This window comes from Physeter macrocephalus, chromosome 1, assembly GCF_002837175.3.
Source record: "Physeter macrocephalus isolate SW-GA chromosome 1, ASM283717v5, whole genome shotgun sequence".
Taxonomy (NCBI): domain Eukaryota; kingdom Metazoa; phylum Chordata; class Mammalia; order Artiodactyla; family Physeteridae; genus Physeter; species Physeter macrocephalus.
The window spans coordinates 100,038,827-100,044,642 of NC_041214.2; positions in this window are offsets into that span (position 1 = coordinate 100,038,827).

The window sequence follows — 5,816 nt, forward strand, 5'->3', positions numbered from 1 at the left end:
GTACCCCAAAAAAAAAAAAAAAAAAAAAAAAAAAAAAAAAAAAAAGAATCACTATTATCCCAGCAGCTGGGGAGGCTATAGCCACTGCCAGAGTGGTAAAATCATGCCTGTCAGAGTTCTCCAGAGAAACAGAACCAAAAGGAGATAGAGATGATAGATAGACAGGTAGATAGATAGATAGATAGATAGACAGGAGAGATTTATTATAGGAATTGGCTCCCATTATTATGTAGGTCAAGAAGTCCTACAATCTGATCTGCCATCCACAAGCTGGTGGCCCAGAGAAGCTGGTGGTGTAGTTCCAGTCCAAACCCAAGGTCCTGAGAACCAGGGGAGCAAATGGTGTAAGTTCCAGTCTGAGTCCAAAGGGCCAAGAATCAGGAACATCAATATCCAGAGGACCAGGAGAAGGTGGATGTCCCAGCTCAAGCAAGAGAGCTAATTCAGCCTTCCTCTGCCTTTTTGTTCTATTCAGGCCCTCAAGAAACTGGATGATGCCCACCACACTGGTGAGAGAGATCTTCTTTATTCAGTCTGTGGATTCGAATGCTAATCTTTCCTGAAACATCCTCACAGACACACTCAGAAATAATGTTTTACCAGCTGTCTGGGCATCACTTACCCAGTCAAGTTGACACATAAAATTAACCATCACAAGCACCCAGGATATGACGTAGGAGCTGCTTAAGAGTACTGAGCCTGCATGAGGCAGAACAAGAGATAGGGACAGAGAGAAGAGCTGAGAAAGGAAACCTAAACTCCTAAACTCCTGTTCCAGCCTTGCCTCCCATTTCCTGTTGGACCTTGGGTTAGTCATATTCTATCTGGGCCACGGTTCTACCTCTGTGTATAAAATGAGGGGGTTGATAAATTATTATACTCTCTGTGTCACCAAAGAATCCTTTTTTGACAAGGAGAAAAGCTAATTTCCACCCCCCACTTCTACAATTTAAATGTCCTTTTGTTTTTCATTTATATGTAAATGTATGAGACTTGGACCAAAACAAAATTACCATCTCTGGGTGACTCCTCAGTCCTCTCCTCATTAAAATGCAGCTGCAGGTTTCTGGACCCAGAAACTGAAAAGAAAACAGTTGCTAAGTCAATCTGACTTACCAGTCCTAGAATAACAGGCAGTAATTACGGGGGTGGCCCAGAGGGCAACCAGGAGAGGTGATCACACAAGGAACTTTGTTTGGCCTAGGCTTCCACCTACCTCTGGCCTTTGTTCCTGAAGGAGAGTAGATGCTCTCAATTTAGGGAGTTCAAGGAGTGAAACTGGGAAACACTGGGCTTCAGACTTTGTTTGTTTTTGCAGGGGGGAAGAGGGGAGGGAAGTCCATGGCAACTGGATAGCATCAGATTGTGACAGGCCTAGACATTCATGCAGCCAGCTTAGTGCTGATCTATGTGGCATTGGACGGCCATGGAAGGTTTTTAGTCAGGGAATGTCCCAGTGAAGATAACATTTATGACAGCTTAGCCTAGTAGCAGTGAATGGTAAAACTAAAAGAGAAAGAGAGGAGTGGGATCAGACAAGAAGGGGATGAGGGCAGGACAGGTGGTAATCTTCCTTGAATCATGACTTAACTGCATCCTCTGAACAAGTCATCAAGCCTTGTTGCTCTCTCCCTTAAAATATCTTATCCCCATCCCTTTTATGAATTATACCATTCATCCAAGGAGTAAGTTTCCCAGCTGGATTGACTAGAAGACAGGTGCCATTGACAGAGGCAAGGAAGTTGAAGTGGAGAACCAGTTTGATTGAAGGAACATAGACAATAAATCTAGTTTCTGACATGTTGGATTTGTGGTAATAGCTGAATGTTCAAGTCGAAAAGTGAAGTTGAACTGACTTTTTTCACATGACTGGAAGCAACTTTTCTACTCAGACAACATGAAATTGGAGTCTCACCAAAATCAGATACAGGGTAAAAAAAGAAAAAATTGAACATGCTCTGTCATTCTCTTCTCTTTTGATGTGTAATTACTATGTGGGGGACTGAATATATTTACATAGTTTGTATTTTCTTCAGCTGGCATCATGGGGAATGATACAAAGAAGTGTCATGAAAATGTTCTATAAGTTTGTTAAATGAAAATAAAAATAAATGAGTAGGGAATGGAAAATGCTGGAAAAAGTGGGTAAATATTTTAGCTTTTGGGAGGTGTGATTTGAAAAACTCTTATATCTATTATGTAATTGAATTCTATGGAAGGATTTATGACCAACATAAATGATCCTGGGATGGTTCTGAGTAGTACTTTAACCATTTGGAAGGAAATCAGATCCTCCGAGGGGAGACCATCTTCCCATTCCATCCATAAAAATTAGAGGAAAACTTCACCAGACCACTGGGTTTGTAACGTCCAGTCTTGAGGGCTAATCTTACTTAATTTCTTCATGAAAGAAGCATCCCGAAGATGCTTGCCCCGTTTCTCAGTTTTGGAGATTCCCTCACCCCCTCACATTTGGCTTCTCTTCCCTTACTTGTATCTCCTCTCTCATATGCCTTATTGATAGCAACGATAAAGAGTAGTTATGAAATGGTTATGAAACTTATTTGAAGCAGAGATGATTATGTTGTTCGAGAGGGAAGGGAAAATGGACCAAATAAAAGGAAGTGACTCTGGGCTGTTAAGAAAGAAGGCTATTAATGGCCACATCCTGATTTTGTTCCGAAGTCATCAGAAAGAGGCAGGGAACAAGGGGATAATAAGAGAAAATGTATTTCTCAGACAAAGGAGCAGACAGCAGGGGACAGCGGTTTAGAGAAAGAGGCGAACATTAGGGAGAGTGTGCAAAGTGGGACGCGCTAATCCCTCTGAATCACACTGGCAGGAGCACAGGCGTTTGAAGTCCTTGGCAACTTCAGCCTGGTCTCAAAGTGGATTGTGAGGAATAAGAACAAAAGAAAAGTTCACTCTGAGTTCCTCTTGTCGGAGCAGGGGAAATTGCTTTGAGGCCAGCACTAGAAGATGCTAATGGTAGAAAGCAGAACAGAGTCAAAGAAGAGAATAAAAATGTGTCGGGTCACTGGGAGCTTGCCTAGCGTAAAGTGAGATAAAACCACACTAACAAGACATTCAGCCTAGTTCCCACCATGTATTGCTGTGCCAGTCACTTCTAACCAGTGCTCAGCTGGCGAAAATCTGAAGATAATGCCTCAACTGCTCTGAAAATATTCGTTCCCTCGACAAAACAGTAATTGAGCTGTGTCAGCCAGGACTATTGCTGTTAATGCTGGAAGGTGTGATAGGAGACCTTATGTCCTTGTACCAACTGGTTTTGTGAGTCAGAAAGGATCCTTGGAAAGCGGGTACTGGGAAATCACTGCTGACCCTGGAAAGGTCAGGAAATAGGTAGGACGGGGGAGAGCCAAAATGGTAAGTAGAAAGAAATATGCTTCTGTCTTAAACTCCTTAAGAGGAAAGACACCGTGACTGCTACTCTTTCTTCTCCAGGCCTAACATTTCTCAACCATAAAATAGTTTGAACAAGGCGATCCATACCTTCCCTTTGGGCAGATCTGGAATGGTTCTGGGAATTATCTGGGGATTGTGCCAGGGAGTTGGGACAACATAGGGATATCTTTAAAAAAAAAATAACAATTACTTTATCGATTTCTTACAATCAAATACTGCCAACTAGCATTAGTTCCACTCATGCATCACTAAAAACAAAAGGATATTTCCTTGGTATTTCCAAGTGATGCATTACACAATAAACAAAAAAAGTTAGAACTTAAAATGCATCCTGATTAATTATGTAAACTGGTAATTTTTTTTATAAAAAGCATAACTAATAATTTGGTTCCTAACATGGGGATCTCTTAATGGGGAAATCTGTAATCAGCTACAAGAGCTAGAAACTCTAGGTGCTTTTTCTATATATTTTTATGCATCACTGAGTAACTTTTAAATGTTAAAGATGCCAGTCTTCCCACCAGATTCTAACCCAAAGGCTGCAAACTAGGCACACCTAGGTTTTGTCTGGCTAGCAGAATATTTTTTAAAAATTGATCCAGCATTTAAAAATTGTGAGCTTTCACGTGAAAATCCAGATTTTTTTGGCTTCTCTGAAACACTGGAAGATCTGACAGCACTGGACCCACAGCAGCAGTTAGCAAGAGGTGGGTAGCAGCTGTCCTGTTTAGATGGGGCATCTGCTCTCTAGTTTGACCATCCCCACCACTCACATTAGGTGACCATATAACTTGTCCAAACAGGGCACTTCTGAGAGTAAAAGCGGGTGCTGTTAGTAATGACGCCTGGACCACAGACATAAACCAGGACTGTTGTGAACAACGAGGATGTATGTTTACCCTACTTCACACTGCCTACACTGGGCTTGCTTTTCTGGTTTGGCCAACTGTTATTTGGGTTATATGGTCATGAGTCAGGGACTCCCATGAGGAAGAAGGGAGAGAAAAGGTGTAAAATGAGGAAGAGACTTGACAGTTGAAAAAAATAAAAGAAATGAAAAAGAATATTAGGATGAATGCCAATTACACCAAACCTTCAGGTAAAGGCAGAGCCTTGCTGGTGGCTGGCTCAGCATGTAAGTTTGACCTTCCTGGCTCCCTGCCCCCCACAGCACTGTCAGTTTTAATAAGCTGTAATCCCATCGCTACCAGCGAGACTAATCAAACTGCAGAGAGCAGCCTGTTCCTAATTAGGAAGGCACAGGATAATCATTTAACTCTGTGGTTTCTCAGTGAGCTCCAAGCTGCCTCAACAGGAAAAAACATCCTGGAGAAGATGGTTACTTACACACTCTAATCTTGACCTTTTGATGGTCTTTGTTTGAAATTTTTATGAAAATGCTTTAATTACACAAGTATTTAGTTTGAAAAATGTTTTAAAAGAATCTTTTCCCTTTATTCCCGGAGAATAATAAAATATCCTTCCTCCAAGGCATATAGGAAACCTCAGACTCCTATTGATTCCCCAAGAGTCCACTTTAATTGATCGCAGACAGAAACCCTCTCGAAACCATTCAAGGTGTGATTACAGTCCCCAAACTGGGGTCAGGAAGGATTGGGGGACGTGGAATGGCAACTCACGTTGAGCACCTACAGACCTACAGGTGCCAACATGGTACCATGGGCCACACAGGCCAGGGCCAGCTAGTCTCCAGTGGAGGAGTGGAAACCAGGACTGAGCTGCAGCAAAGCTCCAGAAGCACCCCACACCTCAGGGCCAGAAGGCCCATCTCTTCAGTCCTCACTTCTCATAGCCCCTTCAACTCAGGAGTAAGCCACCAGGAAGAAGCTAGTGCAATGGTTAACTGTTGAGTTTTATTCAGATGGCGCCAAGTCTAACCTGGGAGCTGACTAGTGGTAGGTCCTTAGGCAAACTACTCAACCTTCCAGAAATTCCTGGTAGGCCCTCAGGCAGGCTACTCAACCTTCCAGAAACTCAGGCTAGGAATAATAGTATCAACACCTCACAGCCATGCTCTAAGAGTCAATGAGATATGTGTGGAAAGCATTTACTAAGGTGCCTGGCACAGTAAAAGTATTCCATAGATTGTGGCTATTATTATTTTTTTATTATGTGCTAGCATAGCCTTAAGGCCCTTGATTTTATAATGTAAAAAGACAGGTGCATTCCCGAATCTCTTTCTTGGATTCTGCATTTAGTGTGAGTACACTTAAAACAATGACTACAGATGGAATAGGTGTAGAAAAAGTCTTTTCTAACGGAGAACATTTCTGGGACCATGGAAATTTAACGTTTTGTTTAATAGACTCATTACTATTTACAGGAAACCAGACTAGTATATTTTTTTAATTAAAAATGTTTATTGGCTA